Raw genomic sequence first — 26,577 nt, 5'->3', positions numbered from 1 at the left:
TTTGCCTGACAGCTAGAAGCCCTTTATGACAAATATACTTAGCCGGGGTCAAGGGTAGTGTAAGTCTCTAAGGAATTTGGAAGCAAGGCTTCTAGGACCTTGGGGGGCTAGCTGCTGTTAAGGCTGTTGACTACTGTTGAATAAAACATAAGTCTTGAGCCTCTTGATGTTTATCAGCGAGCCGTAAGTTTGAAAGATGATTGCTAACCTATATTTCATCAGAGGGAAGTAACCCTACCCAGAGCAAAGCTATAGTGGTAAAACATTGAAGGATGTCCTTGAGGGAGCTGGAGGAATGTTAGAATCTCTACAAGCCACAAGGAAGTCTGGCCTTTGTTCCTTTTTGTCCACCATGCTCCACCCTGAATAACTTTGAGCCTCAAATCTTGAAGGTTGCTGCGGCTGAGAGCTCTTACCTTCTGTAACTTCCTGCTGCCTTGGGACATAGGCCCATACCTATGGGTCAAAGTTCATTGGTTGAGTCAGGAAAGGCCGAAAGGCTGAGGCAGCTGTATCTGGGACTGATAACATGTGGGGGTCTCTTGAGCAGAAAGGAACACCTGTGTGAACGAAGGAACGGCACTGTAGGAGCGTCAGCACCAGGCACAAAGGCCTCAAATGCCTCAGAAAACAGCAAAACATGATGAAAATAAAAAAAGAGGGGCGCCTGGCTGGCTCAGTCAGAAGACTGTGACTCTTGATCTTGGGGTCATGAGTTGGAGCCCCACACTGGGTGCAGGCGTTACTTCAAAATAATAAAAAGTTCTTTTCATGAGTCTCCTTGAAGACCAAACACATTTTGCAAGAACATCAGAACAATAACTGTAAATGACAAAAGACTCAAAAAATGGCCACAGTTAACATCTGATGGGAGAAAAAAAAATCTGATAAGAGTTATTACAGTAGAGCTGGCAAGGAAATCTAGTCATTTCTGTGACACAACCATTCAATAATCAGAATATCAAGTGATGGCTTTATACTAGGACCTATCAAACTTTAGGAATTTTATCTGTTTTCCAGAACAGTTAGAGCATTTACACATACAGTACAACCGGAGGCTTATTTGACAGTGCTTTCCAAGTAACATACAAAATAAGTCTAATTAGTCAAAAAAAATTTCATATACAAACCAAATCTCTGAAGTTTGTTAAAATGCTCAGTTTTAAAGCACATGCCTAAGTAGGATTATAGATCATCATAAGATAAAAATGATTTAACAAAGGAAACAAGATCCCAAAGGCAAATGGGTCATATTAAACGTTTAATTACATTTATTAGAATTTTAATGCTTAGTTTTCAGTAGAGACTAAGGTTTTTATTTTTAATTATTATTTAAATATTTTTGAGAGAGAGAAAGAGAGCACAAGCAGGGGAGGGGCAGAGAGAGAGGGAGACACAGAATTTGAAGCTGGCTCCAGGCTCCGAGCTGTCAGCAGAGTCCAGTGTGGGGCTTGAACCCACAGACCATGAGATCATGACCTGAGCCGATGTCGGATGCTTAACTGACCCACTCAGATGCTCCGAGCCTAAAGTTTCTAAAGAGTAACCAATTGTGAACTGTTACACCAGAATTTAGATTGACAAACTTAAAACTTTGTAATTTCTAAAAACTGGTTTTTTCATAGTACAGTGAAAACACAAAGCATGTATCCTCAGCTTCTCTGCAATGGGAAACCAAAAGCAGATAAGCCTTTTATATTTAGTAATTAGTGTTTTAGTATCCTCTCTTATTTGGAAAAGACTTAGATATCCAATGAATCCAATCTAGCCCATCATTTAAGTAAAACTTGAAAGTTTCAGGCCACCAAAGATTTTGAAAGCTGTTTTAGCAATTATCCATTCAATCTTTGAGACAGACAAAATTAACCATCACTTGAAGCCATCTTTTGTTGACAAATTGCAAGAGCTATCCAAAGCCAGTTTGACCATCAGTAAACCTTGGTAGAATAAAAGTTTTATATTGTTGACAACTCCACAGACATGTCCAACTTAATAAAACTGACAAGCCCAAAAAATAAAAATCTACAAACTCTAATTAGCTTTCATACAGAATATGTTGCACCTATGTCTGCTTAAAAGTGAATCGGTTTGTTCCCCTTTGTCCATTTTTGCCTGGGGGACCAATGGAGAAATCTGAAATGGGTGGTTTAGGCCCAGGAAGGGATAATCTTTGCTCCTTGATTGCTCCTTGTAGGAGGAGGAGGAGCTGATGGTGTTGGAGTCCCAAAGATGCTATAGGAGCTGGTGATGCAGGCCACACCCTTAGTGGTGCAGAAACGGGGCAGGGGTGGGGCTAAGGTGCTGCCAGCAAGTCTGGAGGTAGGTAAAAGTCCAGACACAAGAAAGAGGACTTCTGGTCCTCAAACTTGTCAGCTTACGGGGTACCTGGGTGACTCAGTCGGTTAAAGAGTCTGATTTGGCTCAGGTCATGATCTCACAGTTTGTGGGTTCGAGCCCCCGCATCATGCTCTGTGCTGACATCTCAGAGCCTGGAGCCTGCTTCAGATTCTGTGTCTCCCTCTCTGTCTCTCTGCCCTTCCCCTGCCCACACTATGTCTCTCTCCATATATCTCTCTCCATCTCTCTCTCTCCATCTCTCTCTCTCTCTCTCTCTCTCTCTCTCTCTCTCAAAAGTGAACAATTAAAAGAAAAAACCTAATAAAACTTGTCAGCTTGGAAAGATGAACAGACACATATTCTTTTCGCAACAAGAAGTGAAAATAGGAAGTCCATGTCATGTTGGGGAAGATGGGGAATTTCCTAGAAACAAAAGGACTTTTGGCAGCTGCTTGGGAATATTCCTTGAAGTTCCTCCCCATCGAGAGGTAGACTAACCACAGACAACAGGCTCTGATTATCATAGCCCTGGAGGAGGGGTGCTGGCGTCCCTCCCCACTGCATTCTAGATTCTATATGGGTGCTGGTGAATGGGCCAAAGTGCTGTGTCATCATGCTGAGAAGAACCCACTGTTTTTAACCTGTGGAAAACACCAGTAAAGTGGAACAAAGGAAAATTACCCAATGTTGTAATTTAAGTAGTCAGTAGGGATCAGTAATGAAAAGTAGTAAAGGTAGAAATCCATCATGGTCTAAACATTTTAACATGTGTAATCTTTGCAGTTGACTTCCCTAGGAAATGGTCCCTGGTTGGATTTTAATTCAATTAGGCATTGGTTTCGGCCAGCTCTGAGCAGAGGTCTCGAAACCAGAAGTAGTTAGACTACGGATGTGTGGAAGGGATCATGTTAGATCAATGAGGAGGAAACCTCACACGGGAGTCTGAAGATGGGCATCTGTCCTAGTGATTTAAGTGGTGGTGCCAGGCCCAGGAAAGAGCGCTTTTTATAAGAATAGGAATAGAGAGGGCATCAAGTTTGTGGTTCTCCTTACCATTTTGGCCAGGGTACTAGCTTCCAGTCAAAAGGCAGGCTTTTATTCCTCAGCATAGAGTAGCCACAGACTAGAGGATTGTGTCCTGAACCACTGACATGAAAGTGTTTGAGTAAGACCACACTCCTGGAAAAGCCCCTGAAATGAAAGAGAGGGAGTAGTTCACCAAGTCTGTACCAATGCTCGAGGTCCACATGAGGACACTGGCCCCATGTTGGGTGCCAAAATGATATGTAGTCACAAGTGAATGATGAAGAATTCTTGAGAACTTTTTAGTGCCAAAAGGTGCTTTTATTACCGCACGGGGATAGGACCCATGGGCAGAAAGAGCTACACTGGGATTGTGAGGAGTGACTGATGATACACTTCTCAGTTAGTGGGCATTAGAGACAGTGTAAGTCTTTAAGGAATTTGGAAGTAAGGCTTCCAGGACCTTGAGGCACCAGCTGCTGTTAAGATAGCAATGGGCCGGGGGCTCCTGGGTGGCTCGGTTGGTTGAGCGTCCGACTTCGCTCAGGTCACGATCTCACAGTCTGTGAGTTCGAGCCCAGCGTCAGGCTCTGTGCTGGCAGCTTGGAGCCTGGAGCCTGCTTCAGATTCGGTGCCTCCCTCTGTCTTTGCCCCTCGCCCACTCACACTCTGTGTCTCAAAAATAAATAAACATTAAAAAAAAAAAAGATAACAGTGGGTCATGTTTGAAAGATGATTGCTAACCTATGTCCTGGGGGTGGGGTGGGGTGGGGTGGTGTGGGGGAGGGATGTTTATGGTTGTCAGAGGGAAGCAACACTAACCATAGCAAAGCTATAGTGGTAAAACATTAAAGGATGCCCTTGAGGGAGCTGTAGGAATGTTGGAATCTCTATGCCTCAGCAATCCTTCCAGGAGAATATGAGTCACAGCAAAGTCTGGCCATTGTCCCTTTTTCTTTTTTTTTTTTTTTTTTTAATTTTTTTTTCAATGTTTATTTATTTTTGGGACAGAGAGAGACAGAGCATGAACGGGGGAGGGGCAGAGAGAGAGGGAGACACAGAATCGGAAACAGGCTCCAGGCTCTGAGCCATCAGCCCAGAGCCCGACGCGGGGCTCGAACTCACGGACCGCGAGATCGCGACCCGGCTGAAGTCGGACGCTTAACCGACTGCGCCACCCAGGCGCCCCAGTCCCTTTTTCTTCCATCACACCTACCTACCCTTTCTTTGGGCAGGGCAGGTACTCAAAGAAACCTTAAAGAACCTTACATAAACTAGTTCAACTCAATAACCCATCTACCTGTGGCCAGAATTCAGTGAATATTTATCCAGGACCTTCTATGTGCCACATACTACTGTAGGGCCTGGGGATACAGCCGTGAATAAACCAAACTCCCTGTTCCCGTGGAGCAAATTTTGCAGTGGGGAGAGATGGACAAGAAGTTGAGAAGAACGATATGGAGGTAAATAAACCAGGGAAGTGTGTGTGTGTGTGTGTGTGTGTGTGTGTGTGTGTGTGTACATACGTATGTAAGGCAGTGATTTGAAAGTAGGGGAAGTAGCAAAGGTTTCCCTGAAAGGGTGACGTTTGAGTGGGGAGCCATGCAGATAAGCGAGGTTGGGGTTCAGGTCCTGCAGTGAGCACGTATGGAGGGCCTGGGGAAGGGAGGGGTTGGTGTTCCAGGAAAGGCCAAGAGGGGCAAGTGAAGTGTACTGAAAGGCAGATGGTGAGGCAGGTTTTGCGAGGCCTTACTGGACTTTGTGAGGACTTTGGCTTTGGCTTAGGTGGCAGCAACTAGAAGGGGAGCAGAGGAATGACATATCTGGTTTAGATTTTTTTCCTTGTTCCCTGTAACTGCCATATTGAGATAGGAAGGGTCAAGGCCAGAATCAGGGAGCCCAGTTAGATGGTGGTGTGGATTATGGGTGGTAGTGCAGATGGGTCCGCCAAGTTCCTGTGGCCTGCATGGCACCCTTGGATGGAGGCTGGTCTGCTGTTTCAAACCATCCAAAATATTAAAGATGGAAGTTCTAAATTGGGGGCGTTCTCATTTAATTTTACAACACAAGGCAATAAAAGGATATTTGGTCCTATTTAGAATACTAAAAGTACAGTTGGCGAATTGTGTTCTATTCTGCGGAAGGGTTTTATACATCTGCTTCATTTTCAAATAATTCATGAGGTAGATAACATTGCCCATTTTAAATTATAAGAAAAGTAATGCACAAGATAAACTAGAAATCAGGCAGAACCGACTGGTACACAAAGGTGAGACAAGACCCCTTGGTCCTCTCTGCCTTGTCTTTGAGTCCTCTTTTGGTCCATGGATATATCCTTTAGCACCTAGAGCATGAATTCCTATCCACCACCCAAGCGGGGTCAACGCAGAACATTTTTTTCTGTGCCTGTATTTCCTCATTTACTAATCAATTCTTGGTGCCTTTCCATGGGTCCTACGTAGGACCCATCTGGCGATTGCAAGGTATGGATGTATCCTATTTTATTTTTTTTTAAAGATTTTATTTTTAAGTGATCTCTACATCCGATATGGGGCTCGAACTCCTGACCCCGAGATCAAGAGTCTCACATTCCACTGACAGACAGCCAGGCGCCCCTGGATGTATTCTATTTTAAATAAGATCTGAATCTTGGGAGATAGGCAGAGTCAGTGTCATTTTATAAATGAGAAAACTCCAGTTTGGAGAGCATAGCCCCATGGTTTGCAATTAAATGAAAGTACTAAGTGATTCCAGGTCTTCTGACTCTGTTCTTATTTCTACATGAACCAAGAGAGCAGTAGTAGTGAGAGGAACAGAAAGTTCTCTTCTCAAACTGGTGTGGGATCGGCTCTCAGGCTACCAACGGGCCACACAGGAAAATCTCCTCAGGCCTTTCCTGATTGCCATCCCCAGGTGCCTCTCAGTAAATCTGCTTTTATCTGTTCTGGTTGCTAAGGGTTTAAAGGGAAGCTCTTAAATCTGGGAAGCAATTAAACTGTAAGGTTTGGGATCCTTAGCAGAGTGATGGCAGCATTCACAATCGTGAGACACTCCCCTGTTTGCTTTTGTTTTGGTCATTTCCTCTGGAGGGTAGGTTGTGGCCTTTTGACTGGACTCCGCAAAAGTGAGGGTCATGCCTGGCAAAGTTCTTTCCTCTTCTCAGACCTGTTGTATTTTCAAAATTGGATCCGAACTTTTTTCTGAGTATAAAAATAGTGTGTGTTCATTTTAACACCTGCATATACACACTACATGTGTATATAAAATTTTCCTCCTAATTTTGCCAGTGCATTGATGCACCATTAACCATTTAGATCTGTCTTTCCAAGCTTTTTTGTATGTCTGCAGGCATAAGTATGTATAGCAGTGTTTCTGTTTTCTACAGATTAATTGTTGTTCATATTACCCTATACCTATTTTCATTGATGGACCACATGTCATGACTATTATGTTGTTTCATTCTTTCTATGCTCTAATTCATTTTTTAGACTTCAGATTACTATTAAAATGTTTTCATGACTTCATAATCTTTTATAGTTTGGAAGTACCGTAATGTATTCATGGTTATTTTGGTTTTTAATTGTTTACTCTTAAAATGGAATCCCAACAAATGCATACATTTTAAATGCTCAATTCTGTAACTCCTCCCTGGGAGAGAAATTGATCAAACTTCTAGCCTAGAAGTCCTGGGAACCAGGCTTCTTTTCCAGCCCTGATCTCTTAGCTGCGTCCTTGATCTGCCATTGATATTAGGCCATTCCCTTCACTTCTGTTGACCTTTTTACCCAACTGCACAAAAAACCTCTAAACTTAAAAACACTATGTCTGTAGTCAATCCTTTGCTATGTGGGTGAAGTCTCATCGCAGAGCATCATGAGGACGGAGAAGAGCAGAACATGTACCTAGTCTCCAAAAGCATTATAATCCTAGTGACCTGGCACGTGCAGGTGGAGTCCTTCCTGCCATCCTCCCGCCCCAAAGACAGGGTCTCGATGATAACGGGGAAAGGATGACAATTCAGGAACAGCACAAATGCATGAAGGTGGAAAAGTGGCAGGAGTATTTGGGGACGGTATGGAGCACAGTAGACTAACAATAAGAAGTTCAAGTGAGTTAGTGTAAAATTAGAAAGGCAGTTTGGTAGGATCTTTAATGTCAAGAAGAGGAATTTGGGCTTGACTTGATCCAAAGAAGATGAGAAGCCCACTCATTGCTGGTGAGAGTTCCTATAACCAATGTGCCTGTTCTGTGGCCTGTGGTTAGTGCAATAAGTAAAAGGTGTGTGTGTGTGTGCGCGTGTGGGTGAGATGGGGAAGGTGGGGAAGGAGGGGAGGGAGAAAATGAGAGAATATTTGCATTGACAGAACACCCTGGAATATAATTGATACAAGGACACATAGAGTCCATTCAGCCCAACTCCTTTGACCAACTAGCCTGGAGGGAGGGAGGGCCTTGACCCAGGGCACACAGTTGGTGGCACTCACTGCTGTGGACACACACCTGGGCTTAATGGTGGAGTGATGGTTTAGCCTCCCTGTCCTGTCTCCTTGCCGATGGCCTGTATTGTCATGCCAAGTTTGCTGATGGAGCTTTTGGAAAAAGCACTAAGCTTGGCATCAGGAGGTCCGTGTTCTGATTCCAACTGTGCCCCTGGCCGAGGCTTTCAGACCCTCCTGTGTTGGCGCAGTTTCCATATAGTAACATGACGATGTTCAATTAGAGCCTGTGGCTTTTTTCTTTCCCAACTCTCACAGTCTGAATCATCCTTTTTTGTGTTTTGAAAAGCCCTTTTGCACCAATTAGCTCATTTAGTTTTTTTAAGTTTATTTATTTATTTTGAGAGGGAGAGAGAAAGCATGAATGGGGGAGGGGCAGAGAGACAGGGGAGAGCAAGAATCTCAAGCAGACTCCACGCTGCCAACGTGGAGCCTGATACAGGACTTGAACTCATGAACCGTGAAATCATGACCTAAGCTGAAATCCAACACCTAACTGACTGAGCTGCCCAGGCACCCCTCATTTAATTTTTAGCCCAATTGTGGGTGTAGATAGAAGAGTTGTTCCTTGGTGTTGCAGATGAGGAAATGAGAATTTGGGCCAGGATTAAGTGACTTATCCTAGGTTATTCCCAAGTTTCATATCCTTCTTCCAGTGCCCTTTCCACCATATCAGAGGACTGAAAGAAATAATTTCCCTCTAGTTATCAGTTTGTTCAGACTTCCTCCAAAGGAGACACACCCACAGCTCAGCAGGGGTTAGCTTGGGTTTGCCCTATAGGAAGTACTCAACATTGTGGGTCAAATGAGAGAAAAAGAAATTGGGGGGAAAAAGACTTTTTTTTGGAGAAAATAAACCACCTGGTTCTCTGTCCTCTTTACAGTTTATGTTCCTTAATTCCTTTCTCATGTACATCAATGCTATCAATATGCCTTTGTTACTCTGCTCTTGTCCACTAAACTCAATGGGAATATGTATTTGCAATGTCATCACAACCTTGTTTAATAACCTGTATTTTCAGTTGAGATATGCTGCCGTTGTATTTTCATGGGTCAAAGTAATGCAGTGGGGGAAAACAAGGAACGTAACACACAGTTTACTTGAGTGAGTTCTTTAGTGTTACTTTCAAGACAGCTTCTTAGCTAATATAGTCTTAGAAAGAATTTAGAACTGGACAACCAGGACTTTTTGGAAAGGAAGATGCGACCTTAGTTAACTAATCTGGAACCTCAGAACCCAGCACTGACCTGCCACCTTAAGGGCTTTGGAGGCTAGTCTATCACTCAGGCTACCTCTTCCCTGATATTAAACAGGGTAATTGGTGTGGATCCACATCTCACATTGTTGACTAAGGTGATAAATTCCAAGCGGACTGAAGATTTTTTTAAGTTTACTTATTTTGAGAGAGAGAGTATGCATATATGTGAATCGTGGAGGGGCAGAGAGAAGGAGAGAGAGAATCCCAAGTAGGCTCCACACTGTTGGCACAGCCCAACAAGGGGCTCCAACTCCCAAACCATGAGATCGTGACTTGAGTCAAAATTAAGAGTTGGATGCTTAACCAACTGTGCCACCCAGGTGCCCCAATGGATTGAAGATTTAAATAGAAAAATACGGGAGACCTAAAAGAACTAGAAGAAAACGTGAAAGCATTCATTTATAGGCTTAGAGTGGGGCATGCCTTTCAAAATAGGACTCAAGGTTCAGAATCCCAAAAGAGAAGGCATATAAGTTTGACCACACTTAAAACCCCCACAGAACCCTCCAACTGGCAAAACAAAACCTATACCATAAGAAAAGGAAAAAAAAAAAAAAGGCAACCTGAGGAAAAGAACGGCAATACTTACCACAGACTATGAGTAAGGGGCTAATAATGTCTCCAGTATGGAAAGAACTTCTAGCAACTGACAAGAAAACCATAAAACTTGAAAGACGTGCAAAGAACATGAACAAACAGTTCACAGAAAGGAAACAAAAATGGCTCTTACACATAGGGGAAGTTGGGGCTCAACTTTACACATGATAAAAGTAAATTAACACTCTGCTGAGATGTCAGATTTGCGCCAAAAAAAAAAAAAAAAAAGTTGAACACCTGTCAACAAGGCTATAGGGAAAGAGGCTTTTTCATACGTGGCTGGAGGAAGTACAGATTGGTTCCGTGTTGAAAACATCAAAGTTACAAATGCCCATGCTCTTGGGTACAGCAATTCAATTTCTGGGGCTTTAACTTGTGGGGTACACGTGTACTTCTATGAAACTAAGTCAACTACAACCATTCATTGTAGCCTTCTTTGCACTAGTGAAAGGTGAGAAACGATCCGAATGTTCCTCAGCAGAGGATTAGCCACGGTGCAGAGATACAGTGGAAAAGCACACAGCTTTAGATTTATGTGTGAAGATCGTCTTTGAACTAAAAGCCAACAAAATTCAACAAACATTAAGGTGGAGAACAATATACTTAGATCTTGTGTAAAGGGGGTAGAAAGAACGTATATTATGTCCTTTTATATGTACTTTTTAATATTTGTTTATTTTTTAGCAAGAGAAAGACCGAGCATGAGCGGGGAGGGGCAGAGAGAGAAAGAGAGAGGGAGACACAGAATCTGAAGCAGGTTCCAGGCTCTGAGCTGTCAGCACAGAGCCTGACACGGGGCTTGAACTCACAAACTGCGAGATCATGACCTGAGCCAAAGTCGGACGCTTAACTGACTGAGCCACCCAGGTGCCCCGGGTATATAATATTTTTAAGAAAATGTCCAATTGTTCTCCAAAGTAGTGCTACTAAGTTTCATTTCTACCAGCGGAGTATGAGCTTTCCAACTTCTCCACTTTTTAACAATACTTGGTATGGCCAATCTTCTTTGGCCATTTAAATAGGCGTGTAATGGTATCTTGTGGTTTTAATTTACGTTTCTCTAATGACTAATGATGTTGATCATCTTCTCATATGCTTTTTTGCTTGTCGAAGATCTTCATTGCTGAAGTGTGCATCTGACTTTGGCACATCTTAAAAGTTGGTTTTTCTTATTGCTGAGTTCTGAGGGTACTTCATATTTTCTGACTCCAAGCTCTTTTCAAATACAGTATTGGCGAAGGTCTCGCTCCAGTCTGTGGCTTGTCTTCTCATCCTCTTCACAGGGTCTTGGAGGGGTGCCTGGGGGGCTCAGTCACCCTGTAGGAGCTTCTTCTTAGACTAAGAACTTAAACATGATTGGGCAGTGGCAGCAGACAGGGGGGAGAGGAGGAGGGATGAAAGAAACCTTACCTTTAATTATAGATAAAGGAGAATGTGCCAGCTTGAAAATTGATATGATATGCTGAGCTGGTAAGGAATTTCGTGATAATAAAAATCCAAGTATTACCGTGATATCATTGATGCCAAATGAACTTTAGTTCAGCAATTTACTGGAGGTTGAAAAATAAACCACTTTTTTTCTATATTAGACACATTTTTAAATTATATATTTATTTATTTTGAGAGAGAGTGCGTGAGAGAGCACACACAGGGAAGCGGCAGAGAGGGGAAGAGAGAATCCCAAGTAGTCTCTACGCTGTTGGCACAGAGCCTGATGTGGCGTTGGATCTCCTGAACCGTGAGGTCATGACCTGAGCTGAAATCAGGAGTCTGATGTTTAATTTTTTTTTTTTTAACGTTTATTTATTTTTGAGACAGAGAGAGAGACAGAGCATGAACGGGGGAGGGGCAGAGAGAGAGGGAGACACAGAATCGGAAGCAGGCTCCAGGCTCTGAGCCATCAGCCCAGAGCCCGACGCGGGGCTCGAACTCACGGACCGCGAGATCGTGACCTGAGCCGAAGTCGGACGCTTAACCGACTGAGCCACCCAGGCGCCCCAGGAGTCTGATGTCTAAATGACTGAGCCACCCAGGCGTCCCTCTACATTGGACACATTTTAAATGACTACCTTTAGGGAGCTAAACTTTCTAGTTCAATGAAGACAGCCTTGGGCGTTTTTTTTTTTTTTTTTTTTTTCCTGCCACTTTTCGTTGTTCTCTAAGGACTCGTAATTGTCTGACACTTGATTGGCAAAAGTGCCAAGCTTATATAAAAATATTACTATTTGTTTAAGTAAAAAAATCACTCCTGTCACTCGCCGTTCTATAGTAATGTTTTGTTTCTCCTGATCAGGTATATGTATGAATGTGCTTTGTGCATAAGAACATGATGCAATACTTGCCTTGGCATCAGGGCAATGTGCAAACATTAAATGTACCAATTCTTTTTTTTCAAATGTACCAATTCTAAATTAATGGGCAGTAACATTACACCTATTCATAGAATTACAACTATTTAAATATCACAAAGTCTGAGTTTAAGGTTTGCAGACACTCAGAGCCTAAAGCTATTTCTGAATCCCTTTCAGCTGTTAACAGCTCAAGGTGTCCCCCACCCCACCGCCCGCCATCCCCTACCCCCAAATACTTTTGCTTGCAATCTCCATCTCTCAACCACATTTATGAATTGAAAGTATAATTTTAAGGGAGTGAAAGTATATCTGTATTTTCTATTTGACATAACTCCTAGATTTTTATTCTTAATTGAATTCTATAGTGTTACAAATTAAACAGCTTCTCTTGAAAGTCACCAGGATCTTTTACACAGACCTTCAGCCCTGAGTGACAGTCCTTCAAGAACTTCCTAACTCCTCCAGTCAGAAAGGAACAGGGTAATTTCTATCTGCATTGCTAGGCCATCTTCAGTGTGTGCAGTAAACTTCCATTGTGAAGGTGTATCAGTACCAAGAAGAACACAGGTGGCTAAGGTGGACGCAATCATGAGGGAACCTCGGACAAAGCCAAGGTGAGGACCTTCTGCAAAATAACTGGCCTGCATTCTTCCAACATGTCATTAAGCATTTCCCTAGTCTTTGCATTTAAGATGAAAGAACTATGACAACCAAATGCAGTGCATGATTCAGAATTTTCTTCTGCTAAGGACTCAATATAATTAGCAAAATGTGAGTAAGACCTGTAGATAATTTTTTAAAAACGTAAGTATTGCTATATCCCCTTTTAAGCTGAGAATTGGCGGTTCAGTTTTCAGATTGGCTGGGAGGGGTGGGGTTTTGCCTGAGCATACTTAGACCCGGCCCCTGCCTCCACGCTGAGCCTGTCTCCAGGCCTGGGCCTCAGCCACTTCAGACCCTGTTCTGGGAGGGGCCGGACCAGGCCACAGCCAGGGTTTTTGTTTTTGTTTTTGTTTTTAATTTTTTCTCACATTTATTTATTTTTGAGAAACAGAGTGAGACAAAGCGTGAGCGGGGGAGGGGCAGACAGAGAGGGAGATAAAGAATCGGAAGCAGGCACCAGGCCCCGAGCTGTCAGCACAGAGCCCGACGCGGGGCTCGAACCCACAAACTGTGAGATCATGACCTGAGCCGATGTCGGACGCTCAACCGACTGAGCCTCCCAGGTGCCCCCACAGCCAGGGTTTTATGTGCGGCAACTTGTCCACCCCTGAGGCTTGTTTCCTTGAGCCAGTAACACACTGGCCTCCTTTCCCCCGTGGGTGTCAATAGCAGAACATTCTGTTTAGCCTCAAACTGACAGCATTGCAACTGATAGCAAAACAAGATGAGGGACTACAGGAAGGGAGGCTGGCCACAAACTTCGGACTCCCTTCTGGCAGTGAGGGCAGAGTCCTGGCTCAACGTACCCCCTTGCCTCCCCCAAAGTAGCACTGTATGTATCCATGTTAGTCTTCAGATTGTGGCTATTGGACAGTGGTACTTTAAGAGAAAATTCTTAGTTTTTAAAAAATACGAACTGAAGTTTTTAGGTATAAACAGGCACCATGTCTGTAACTGACCTTTTATTTTATTTTATTATTTTTTAATGCTTTTATTTAGTTTGGAGAGAGAGGCAGAGTGCAAAGCAGGGGAGGGGCAGAGAGAGAAGGAGACACAGAATCTGAAGCAGCCTCCAGGCTCTGAGGTGTCAGCACAGAGCCCCATGTGGGGCTTGAACCCACAAACTGCAAGATCATGACCTGAGCCGAACTTGGACACTTAACTGACTGAGCCGCCCAGGTGCCCCTGTAACTGACCTTTTAATAGTTAAGAAAGCAAACAATATTTGGGGAATCTCTGAAGGATATAAGGGAACTTTTTGTATTCTCCCCCCCCCACGTTATTTATTTTTAAAAAATATTTAATTTTTTTATTCTCAACATACAATATAGTCATGGCTTTAGGAGTAGAACACAGTGATGTACCTTTTACATATGATATCCAGTGCTCATCCCAACAGGTGACCCCCTTAAGGCCCGTCACCCATTTATCCCACCCACCCCCCCCCAACCCCATCAACCCTCAGATCTCTATATTTAAGAATCTCGTATGGTTTGCCTCTCTCTCTCTCTCTCTCTATCTTATTTCACTCATTTACCCCACCTCCCCAACCCCATCAACCCTCAGTTCTCTAAGAATCTCTTCTGGCTTGCCTCCCTCTCTCATTTTATCCTCCCTCACTATTTTTACAACTTTTCTGTAAGTTAAAGTAGGCCCAAGTTAAAGGGAAAACTGCGTTATGATGCAGTCTCCTTGAAGATATTTTAGGAAAGAACAAAGAACCCAGATTAAAACAAAAGTTCCACTGGGAGGAGTCCCACCAGTGGGTGAACAAGATCTAGGAATACCTGTCCAGCCAAGTTGACACACATAAAACAGTGACCGCTGTCTGTGCCACAACCCATCTCTTGGCTGAATGGCCCCTTGATGTAGGTTGTAAGAAGACAATACCAGATGTGGAGCACCTGCTTCATGCCAAGCAATTTCTCTATTGCTTTGGAGAATATGTAAGTGTCTTAGAATTAAGGAAATAGGGCAGTGATATTGATACAACCTGATGATCCAACGGCAGGGGGGAAAAGTTGGTGCCAAGAAGAACAACTGGGTTTCTCATGAAAGCCACCAGTGCCATTTACTGAAGGGACCACCTGGAAGAGAAGGGGATTTGGTTGGGGGAGGCAGCACCGGTTAACGGAGGGGGTATCAGGGGCCTAACTTTAGACATTTGAAGTGCAGGAGAAACGTGAGGAGAGGAATATACAGATCTGAGTTCTGGAGGAGAGGGGCTGGAATTGAAGAAACGTGTCCCTCACGCAATCCCACAACACTTGGGTCGTGTGTTTGTGTGTGTTAGGAAACAGAGTGGGAAACGCCAGTAAGTGTCCCTTGTCCCACATGGGAGTTTTCAGGGATTCAGTACTAGGGCTGAGGTCCTGTGGGGGGCCTAGTCCTCGCCTCCACCCTTGGCTCTGTACTGAAGCCTAGAATGAGCTTTGGCAGGGCTGCAGCGAGATGGTCACAGGAGCAATTCTGCTGGGCAGGTTTCTGGAAATTACCAGGGATCTGGATTTTGAAGGATGACCTTGTCATAGAGGGCAGGATCTCAGTCCCTATCGGGCCTGAAGGTCACTGAATACTGTCCCAGCCTAAATGTATGCAAGTGTGGAAAGACTTTCCAAAAGGGGTTATAAAGGCATCTAGTAAGAATTTCTGTTCAATTAGAAAGTAAGTTAATAAATGACGGTGACCTTTGCTCTTACCTTATTCTTGCTGTTTCCAGTTAATTCCAGGTCAGTCTATTTGATGATACCTGCAATTACCAGGGACAGATGGGACTATAAAACAGGTGCATGCACGTACACACACACACACACACACACACACACACACACACACCCCAACCTATGAAACTACTTTTTTTTTTTTTTTTTTACTTAATCTGGATTAAATATCCTATCACTAGAAATCAGTAGAGCAAGAACTAAATCCAAAAGAAATGACCTTTTATTCACTTCCAGGTAAAAAGCTGTAAAAAAGTGTCGAGAGTTCATGTTGGGATTCCAGGTCTCCTCTCCTGGTGGTATGTTTAGGGAAGTCACTTCTGCTTCAGTGCTAAGAAGCCTCCAGGGCCTCTGCTGTATCTGTGTTTTCCAACCCCCACCCCCACCCCTGCCATTTCCCAGCTCCTTGCTGTTATGTAGGCCATGGCACCCATTCTCCCATTCTGGCTAACGAACTCCTTAAGTAACAGCTGAATCACTTAAGAACAGTGAGGGGATCCTACAGTTCCCCCTTTCCTGCCACAGAAGTATCAACCAAATTGATCTGATCACAGAATACCCTTCCTAACAGCATAATACACATTGTTAAGTGGACGTAAAATATCAAGATAGGCCATATTCTGGACCATAAAACCATTCTCAATTTAAAGGAATTCAAATGTTAAGGTATATGTTATCACAGTGAAATTAGAAATCAACAATAGCTGGGCACTTGGCTGGCTCTCTGAGCATGCAACTCTTAATCTCAGGGTTATAATTTTGAGCCTCATGTTGGGCGCAGGGATTGCTTAAACAAATTAACTTTCTATTGATTTGTTTTTAAAGTTCAACATTTGCAAATCCTTGAACACTTCTGAATAACCCAAAGAGGAAGTCAAAAGTAGAATTAGAAAAATTTGAGGCAAATGAAAACAGGAAATTGGTGTATTTGGAATGTAACTAAAGCAGTACTTAGAGGAAATTTGTAACACTAAACATCTGTAGTAGGAAAAAGGTCTTAAATCAGCTTTCACTTTGGACTACAAGAGGAGCAGTAAATGAAACTCAAAGTATGCATCAAGACGGAAGTAATATCAGAACAAAAATCAAATAAATAGAAACACTAGAGAAAAAAGCCAAAACCTGTCTCTTTGTGAAGGTACAATTGATGAACTTTTAGACTGATGAGGAAGAAAGAGACCTAAATTACCAATATCAGAAACGGAAAATATAGCATCAGCACAGATTCTGCAGGTAGTAGTCAAATGATACCATAGGAATATCATGAACTTGATGCCAAAGAGTTTGACAGCTTGGACTAAATAACATGCTTGAGAAACACAAACTAAAACTAACATGCTTGAGAAACACAACCCGAATAGCCCTACATCTATCAAAACAAATTTGTAGTTAAAAAAAACACCCATAAAAGTAATCTTGGAGCCAGATGATTTCACTGGTGAATTCTACCAGATATTTAAGAGATAACGTCTCTACACAAACTTTCAGAAATTGAAAAGGAGGCAACATTTGTCGTTTCTATACGGCTGGCACTTCTGTGCTACCAAAGCAAGAGAAAGACATTACAAGAAAATACTATACCACAAATATCTCACATGAATATAGATGTCAAAATTTTAACAGGTTAGCAAAACAAATCCAAGAGTATATAACAAGGGTACTGCCCTGAGATTTATCAAGGAATTAGAGGTTTAACATACAAATATCCGTGCATTTCACCATATTAAAAGACAAAGGAAAAAGCATCATCATCTCAATAGATGCCAAAAATGCATTTGACGAGATCCAAGGTCCATTTCTGCTTTAAAAAAAACAAAACAACTCCGTATACTAGGAGTCTTCAATCTGACAAATGACATCTTTAAAAAAATAAATGAACAGCTTCTACCTGACATCATATATGTGGTGGAAGATTGAATGCTTTCCTCCCCAAATTAAGAACAAGTCAAGGGTATGTCCTCGTACCAGTTTTACTCAACATTATACGGGAGAGCAATGTTGAGACCACTGCTCTTTTAGAAAGGAGCCTTTGTGTCTGAGCAGCATGGAGGGTGAACTAAATGCTAAATGGTGGCCAGTCCAAAGGCAATGAAAATTAGGCAGCAGGCAATTGTGGTAGACTTTATAGATCTTAGTCGTAAGGACAAATGGGGTGACCTGTTTGACTCTTGCATCCAATGGAGAAATCTATCGATAGAGAATCTATTTTTGGTTTCCTCCTTGCTTATGAAAGATTTTGTATCTGAAATGTCTATGAATAGATTAATGCAACCCTGGAGAAGTGAGTGAGCATTTGTTCAATAGACCTTCTGAGGATATACGTGGGATATGTATAACACTTCATTATTAATAATGTTGACGTTAATGTGGTTAGTGTAGGTAATAATGCCTAACAGCTCCCATATGCCAGGTTCTGGGAACTGTACTTAGTCACAGAATCTTAAATGAAGTAAATAGTATTATCTTGGAGGTGCAGGTACTGAAGCTGATAGAAATGATATAAAGTTATCAAGAGTGGGGAGAGGCAGAGGTAGGACTGAACACAATTGCCTCTGAGACCAATACTGGTGTTTGTCAATGCTCCTCAGCATGGACCCCTGGGAGCATCTTCAGTGCGATGAACTCCAGCCTCTTACAGCCACGCAGAGAGGCAGGGGGAGGGAGAACAGAAGACTGAGGTGCTTGAGAACCATTGGTTCTTTCTTAGATTCTTTCCTGGCCAGGCTTTGCCTTCACCGACATTTCCTTGTTTGTGGTTAACTTAAGAATTCTTGTCCATTACAGGGCAGCTGTAATTACTTTGAAAATGTAAAAAAAAAAAACCTGTTATTTTGCCCCAGAAAGTGCTGGGGGTCCTTTGGGCAGGGAGCCTGCTAACTCAGAATCCCTAACTTGAGGAAAGTTTGTAGAAATCCTATGATGTAAAGGAAATCACAGTGAGCTAGCTAAGGGTTGGAGGTGGCAGGAGGGAAGGCTCTGGAAGCTCAGGGGAGTTTAAGGAAAGGGCCTTCATGGAATGTGCTGGTCCCCTGACCCTCCCACTCTTGCCTTGAGAAGCCCTGCTGTTGTCATTACCCTCTTTCTTCTCTATGGGCTCAGCTCTTTTTTTTTTTTTTTTTTTTTTTTTTTGTAACTTTTTAATAGTCCTTCCCACAACCTCGTAGTCCCAGGAGCATACTGGAGCCAGGACTGTATCACCTGTGACCTCCATTTCTACTTTCAGGCCATGATTTGATCATCCCCTCTGAAGCCACTAGCAGTGGCCACGGTGCTTTCTGCCTGTACCTCCAGGTCTCCTCCAGGTGCCTTAATCCTCTTAGGTTAACCCAGAACTCAGGGCCTGATGATCATCCAGGGCATCCCCAGTGTCCAGAGGACTGCCTCATCCTGCATCTGGCCTCCCTGTGTCTTCCTCTCCACCTTAGCAGCCCTCTTAGGCAGGCCCCCTTGCAGAATGTGAAATTACACAGAAGTCCCTTGCTTCGAGGGTAAGCTTTTACCTTCTCTCTACACCACCCTTCTCCCCGCCCCCGGCACTCATACCTGCTCTGTAATAGCATTTCAACTTCTGGTTCCTCAAGTCTTCCTTATTTGCCCAATGCCTGTTGCACTGGCCTCCTTTGTCCCCCTATCCAGTGTGGGCGTTGTGTTCAACCTTTTCTTTGCCCTCATAATCTTCCTCCTTTCTTCTCACCCTTGGTTTTCTTTTCTTTTCAGGAGCCTAATCGATTTCCCACCACAGGTTAAGCCAGCTGAAAATTGCCTGTAACCTGTGCACACGTGCACATGAGCTGTTTAAATAGTGCTGGAAAAACAAAAAACCTAGATCCACGTTGCTTGACTTTATCACAGTGTTACATGATCAGTCTTTGGCCAGAGCCTGCATGCTTGCTGCTGCTTTTAGTTACTGATTTTTTTTTAATGTTTATTTGGGAGCGAGAGCATGTGCGCACAAGCGGTGGAGGGACAGAGAGAGAGAACCCCAAGCAGGCTCTGCACTGTCCGCATAGAGCCCCACATGGGGCTTGACCTCATGAACCGTGAGCTCATGACCTGAGCCAAAATCCAGAGTTGGACATTTAACCTACTGAGCCACCCAGGCGCCCCTACTGCTGCTTTTATTTACCCCTAGTTACTCTGGTATTCTCCCTAGCCATCTGGGCTTGTCCTTTGCAACTTCATCCTTCCTGTGTCACGACACACCCAGTGACCTAGCCTTCCACTTCTTTGAGAAGACTGTGGTGTGAACTTTCCGGTCCCTCAGTAGGACTGTCCTGTCCCCCCGCCCCCATGCCGCACCCAAGTACCTCCCTATCCTCCTCTTCACCAAGAAGCTTTCCTCCTCTGTTACATTTTAACTTCTTCCCACCCCCTAAGTCAACCCCAGTTTAACCGAAGCATCCCTGTCCCTGAACACAAACAAAATCTCTATCTCCTTTTTCCCTCAATGTGCTTTTCTACAGAACGTTGCTGGGCCTTCCATTACACATGTCTTCTATTCTGACTTTTAGTGTAATCTGTTTTCATGGCTTGAATCTCCTATCCTCTTGAGTACAAGGATTTTTTTTTTTTATCGGTTTTATATATTTTGTTTACCCCCCACCCCACACTAGATGATGGAAATACCATTTATCCTTTTCCATGAATCCCTGTGCCCTGCTGGACGGAGCCGAGGTTGGTCTTTTTTTTTTTTTTTTTTTTAATGTTTATTTATTTTTGAGAGAGAGAGAGAGAGCATGTGCCTGCAAGTGGGAGAGGGCCAGAAAGAGGAAGATACAGGATCTGAAGCAGGCTCCAAGCAGTGAGTACAGAGCCCAACATGGGGCTTGAACTCATGAACCATGAGATCGTGACCTGAGCCAAAATCAGAAGTCGGCTGCTTAAGCAACTGAGCCACCCAGGTGCCCCCTGAGGTTGGTCTTGAGACCACAGGCGAGCACAGGGATTGTGGCGGGACGGCATCACATCTCGGTGGAAATTACTGCAGGAAAATGAAATGAAGTGCCACTTTCATAAAGCTGGAATCCTCATAGGACAGGAATGCCACAGGAGACAGCTTGGTAACAGTTGTCAAATTGCTCGAGTTTCCATACTGACCAAAGAAAGAAGAATGACTAATCTCTGTAACGTGAATAATTCACAGTAGCATGTTTGGAAAGCATGAACTTCTAAATGCGTCAGAGAGGCAAGTGTGTTGAGCTGGAGGTATGTTAAAAAAAAAAAAAAAAGCAACAGGCTCGCATTGTGTTCAAAGAAATGCAAATATCCTGGATAAACAGATCTTTTTATTATGCGAATTAACTTACATGACGTGATTCTGTGATTCAACAGATTTTTATTTGAGTTCCTGTTAGGAGCTCTGGGCACTAAAGGAACAAAACAGTGTCCCTGCCCTTATGGTCAGGGAGGTCCTGGCTGAAGAAGGGACATTTGAGGAGAGACTCAAATGAAATGAAGTAGGAGGGTATATGGGGCAAGAGTATCCACAGGAAGGAAAACTGTATGTGCAAAGGCACTGAGGCCTTTGCTAGATGCTAGAGTGTGTTGAGGAATAGCAAAGAGGCAAGTGATAGAAGAGCAGAATGAGGAAAAGGAAGAATGTGGTTGAAGATCAACCACAGCTGGGCCAGGTGGGCCTATTGGCCAGGCTGGGGACATGATGTGTAAAAGCACTTGGAAAGTCTCAGTTGCTGCTAAAAGGATTTGAATAGCGTTAACTTCTTAAATTATTTGATAAATCAATAAAATAGAATTGCTTTATTCGGTTTATCTTACACCTCTACTAGAGGGAGAGACCGTTGTCCCACATAACCCATTACTCCCTTGGTAAGACACCATGGGCAGGTCACAAGATCTATCCCTGCAAATTTTAGTAGGACATGACAACCTGTGATTGTCATTTAGAAGGAGTCCTCTGCTTATTATGGACGTTAAGGGAACATATTCTTCCTGTTACTGTTTGTCATTTGACTTTGCTTGTGGTGTCATTTGTCACAGTGAAAGCTTTCATTCTTTTACTGTTAAATCTCAGGAGGTTTTGTTTTATATACAGCATCTGTGTTTCTTTAAGGGATCACTTTTTACTTTAAGCAATACAAATATCCATTTTGCTAGTAGAATATAGTATGTAAGTATATATGTATAAATACTATATATATATTATGTACAATATATATTATGTATACAATATACACAATATATAATATATATATCATATATACATATATTTTTAAATTTAGCATTCACCTGGGGTGCCTGGGTGGCTCAGTCACTTGAGCGTCCGACTTCAGCCCAGGTCACGATGTCGTGGTTTGTGAGTTTGAGCTCCGCATCAGGCTCTGTGCTGACAGCTCAGAGCAGCCTGGAGCCTGCTTCAGATTCTGTGTCTCCCTTTCTCTGCCCCTCCCCTGCTCATGCTCTGTCTTGTCTGTCTGTCTGTCTGTCTCTCTCTCTCTGTCTCTCAAAAATAAATGAATGTTAAAAATAAAAATAAACTTAGCATTCATCTAACATGCAATAATTCTTATGTAAATTATAAAAACATTTTTAGACTGTTTTAATCAATTTGAATTTGTATAAGGCACAAGGTATAGATATAACATGTCTTCCACGTGCATAGCCAGTAATGTCAGATGTTAAATAAGTCTCTTGCTGGATATAGTGACATGTATTATTCAAAAGTGAAAAATAATGAAGTTTGCGTTTTCTTAAAGGCCAAGCTAGTTGTACACTAATCTCAAAAATATTTTTGAGACCTGGCTAAATGCAAGGCCCTGTGAATGATATCTATGGGGATGAGATGCGCTTCCCTCTGCCAAAGATGGGGTACACACATTTAAGTGGCCTTCTTCCTCACCTCCTTTGCTGGTCTGGGCAATTAATAGCTCTAAGCCTCTGTTTTCTCGTCTGTAAAATGGGAACAATAACTTGATAGGATTGCTGTGGAGCTAACTAAGACATTTAGCAATGTCTACCCCATAAAAAGCACTAAACAAGTGTTCGTTAACAAACACAGCAGATTTTATTAGCAGCATAGTAGTTCCCTCCATGCTCTCAAGTTCTGAGAGCACTTAGCACTTGGTAGAGATTTGCTGAATGATCAAATGAATGGTGGTTTCTCTGGGACCATGGTTTATCCACTGTTTCTTCAAAGGGAAAGAAAAGAGTTGAGTTAGATCTCCTTAATAATAATTAACATCTATAAAGCACTTATTTTCATCCAGGTGTGGGTTGCACTGTTCTGAGGACTTTCCATACATATTTGTGTATATATATATATTTCTGTATATATATATTTCTGTATATATAGTAGTGGTTTGACAACTCTATACCTTATGCTCTGCTCACCCCAAGTGTGGCTACCACGTGTCGCCATATGGTGGTATTACAATTACCACTGACCATATCCCCTCTACTGTATCTTTCGTCTCTGGGACTTATTCATTTCATAACCAGAAGTCTGTATCTCCCACTCCCCTTCACCATTTTGCCTTTCCCTTCCTATCCCCTCTGGCAGCCACCAGTTCTCTGTATTTATGTGTCTACCTGTGCCTCGCTTATTTATTTATAAATATTTTAATGTACACAATCTCTACACCCAACGTGGAACTCGAACTCACAACCCTGAGATCAAGAGTTGCCCTCTTGATCAGGTGTTGCACGCTCCACCTGAGCCGGACAGGTGTCTGTTTCGTTTTGTAGATTCCACATGTAAGTGAAGTCACATGGTATTTGTCTTTCTCTAATTTATTTCGCTTACCGTAATCCCTGATAGGCCCATCCATGTTGTTATGAATGGCAAGATTTAATTGTTTTATGGCTGACTAATATTCCATTGTGTGTACCACAGTGTCTTTATTCATCTATCGATAAACAGTTAATTGCTTCCATATCTTGGCTACTGTAAATAATGCAATAAACAGGAGTGAATAGATCTTTTCGAATTAGTGTTTTTATTTTCTTTGTTCATACCCAGAAGTGGAATTACTAGATCCTGTGGTACTTGTGTTTTTAGTTCTTGGAGGAATCTCCCTACTGTTTTCCACGGTGGCTACAGAAATTTACATTCTCACCAACAGTGCAAGAAGTTTCTTTTTTTTCCACATTCTTGCCAATACTTGTTATTTCTTGTCTTTTGGATTTTAGCCATTCTGATAAATGGGAGGTAATAGCTCATTGTGGTTTTGATTTGCATTCGATGAGTGATGTTGAACATCTTTTCGTGTGTCTGTTGGCCATTTGTATGTTTGCTTTGGAGAAATGGCTATTTGGGTCTTCCTCTTTTTTAGCTGTTTTATTTTTAATACTGTGTAGACTTTAGTAGACTGCCTTTTTATTTTGTCGATGGTTTCCTTTGCTATGCAGAAACTTTTTAGTTTGATGTGATTGTCTCTCTTTAAAAATAAAAAAAGTGAAAACAATTTATTAAACAAGATTATTTAAATGCTAAATATAATCCACATCAATCCACTTGTTTATTTTTGCTTTTGTTGTTGTTACTTTTGGTGTAAGATGTAAAAAATTGTCAGGATCTATGTCAAAGAACTTCCTGTTTGTTTTTTAATTTTTTTTTAACGTTTATTTATTTTTGAGACAGACAGAGACAGAGCATGAACGGGAGAGGGTCAGAGAGAGAGGGAGACACAGAATCTGAAACAGGCTTCAGGCTCCGAGCTGTTAGCACAGAACCCGACATGGGGCTTGAACTCATGGACCCCGAGATCATGACCTGAGCCAAAGTTGGATGCTTAACCGACTGAGCCACCCAGGCACCCCTATTTATTTCTTCTTTTAGGAGTTTTATGGTTTCCTATCTCACATTTAGGTCTTGAATCATTTTGCATTTATTTTTGTATATGATGTAAGACAATGGTCCAGTTTCATGTGTTTATGTTTTTTTTTTTTTTTGCATGTAGCTGTCCAGTTTTTTCCAGTACTAAATACTGAAAAGACTGTCTTTTCCCCAGTGTATATTCTTGTGTTGGCTCCAAGCCCCTGGTCCCCACCTGACTGCAAACAAGCAAGTGAGAAAGAACTACTCCCTGCCCAAGAGCAAGCCTACAAATGAGGAAGGTGGCCTACAGGACATCTTTGGGCTGGGATTTTTTTTAATATATATAATTCATTGTCAAGTTAGCTAACATACAGTATATACAGTGTGCTCTTGGTTTTGGGGGTAGATTCCTGTGACTCATCACTTACATACAACCCCCAGTGGACTGGGATCTCTTGCTGCCATTCAAATGATGTTTACAAAGAGGTCCTCGTGGCATGAGTCATTGCCTAGTATGTAATACCAAGTGAAAAGAGCAGACTCCATAACTGTATACATACTATGACTTTTTATTCATTAAAAAAAAAACTAGAAATAGGCCAACGAGATTTTGTTTTATGAGAAGATGAATGAAATTTTGTTCTTAATTGTCCTTGCTAAGTTTTTCCAAGCCTCTCTTTTCCTCTCTCTGTCTCCTCATCTCACCTATCTATATTCAGATATATTGCCGAACGGACTGTGGTTCTTGGACAGTGAATTTCTTCTTAACCTTACTATAAAAGGTTAAGAACATCATCCATTACCAAATCAGCATGCATGATCTTAAATTTGACCCTTTATAGTTTTTTCTCTTTCTTATAGAAACCAAAATGGAGAAAACCACTCATTTTTCTAAAGATTTTTTGGCATATCACTTATAAGTGAATTTCTAAAGGCTGCATTGCACTCTGAAATTCATAAGTGATTTCTTGTCCCTCTCAATAGATGAGCTTCCAGACCTCAAGAATATAAAATTAATTTCAAATACCATGCAACATATCCTCTTTTCTCCACAAATCCTTATCAAGTAAAGTCCTATCTTTAAAATGAAAACAGAGGCATCTGGGTGGCTCAGTTGGTTGAGCGTCCAACTCTTGGTTTCAGCTCAGGTCATGATCCCAGGGTTATGGGATCAAGCACCACATCAGGCTCCCCACTGAGCACGGAGTCTGTTTAAGATTCTCTCTCTCCTCCCTGCCTCCCTCTCCCCCCGCCACCCTCTCCCTGGCTTGCATTCTGTCTGTCTTTAAAAATAAAAAAAAGTGAAAACAATTTATTAAACAAGATTATTTAAATGCTAAATATAATTCACATTAAAAAAAATTTTTTTTGAGAGAGCATGCACACAAGTAGGAGAGGGGCAGAGGGAGAGGGAGAGAGAGAGAATCTAAGCAGGTTCCATGGTAAGGGCAAAGCCCAACTTGAGGCTTGATCTCAGGACTGTGAGGTCATGACTGAGCCAAAATCCAAGAGTTGGATGCTTAACTAACAGAGCCACCCAGGTGTTCCAATATAATTCCACCTTTAAGAAAAGTAACATTTCAAAAGTATTTGCTTAAGGGGCGCCTGGGTGGCTCCGTTGGTTAAGCATCTGACTTCGGCTCAGGTCATGGTCTCATGGTTTGTGAATTGCACTGGGCTGTCTGCTGTTAGCACAGAGCCTGCTTCAGATCCTCTGTCTCCCTCTCTCCCTGCCCCTTCCCAGCTCGTTCTCTCTTTCTCTGTCTCTCTCAAAATACATAAACTTTAAAAAATTGTATTTACTTGAGAAAAAGCAAAATGAACTTTTTAAGTTGTTTAACAGAAGGAATACAGTGACCTGAATCGTTGTCCTGTCCCAGTCAAAGAAAGCTTGCATAAGCTTGGGCAGGCCACCTAAGAAATTTGTGTCCCACCCTTCCACCATAAAATCTGGAACCACCAGATATAAAATCGCTGAACTCTGGACTGACTCCACCTGAGTTATTCGTAGTCCAGTCTACACTCTTCATATTCCCTCCTACGCAACATAGCTGTTCAGGTCTCTGCCATATTAATACAAAAGCACAACCAAAGCCCTTCCTGATAGGAAATTTCTCTCCCTTCTCCACTTCACAACCAAACTTTCTTTGGAGTTGTCTGCACACCTCATCTACTTCTCTACCTTGCTTTGACCCCTTAACCTGCTGTCAACTAATCCACTGCTTCTGCTCTTCTTAAACCTTCCAGACTTTTTCTTTTGTGACTTCCCAGCAGCATTTGCCAGTGTTGACTGTCCCCTCCTCTTCAAAATGCCTTCTCTGGGTTTCCAGGACATTGCTTTCTGTTGGCTTATTTTCT

The 26,577-nt window shown here is 42.4% G+C and overlaps 1 protein-coding gene across 1 annotated transcript in view; it reads left to right on the top strand.

The window, feature by feature from the left end:
- Positions 1 to 4,717: 4,717 nt before the first annotated feature.
- GCNT3 (glucosaminyl (N-acetyl) transferase 3, mucin type) overlaps positions 4,718 to 26,577 on the top strand; it is a 73,819-nt gene continuing 51,959 nt past the window's right edge. Inside the window, exon 1 of the mRNA XM_045449575.1 lies at positions 4,718 to 4,823. The gene's annotated coding sequence lies outside the window, so the exon portion shown is untranslated. The remainder of the gene's footprint in view (positions 4,824 to 26,577) is intronic.

This window comes from Leopardus geoffroyi, chromosome B3, assembly GCF_018350155.1.
Source record: "Leopardus geoffroyi isolate Oge1 chromosome B3, O.geoffroyi_Oge1_pat1.0, whole genome shotgun sequence".
NCBI lineage: Eukaryota > Metazoa > Chordata > Mammalia > Carnivora > Felidae > Leopardus > Leopardus geoffroyi.
The sequence above is the reverse complement of the archived record's forward strand: the minus strand, read 5'-3'. Positions and strand labels throughout refer to the sequence as shown.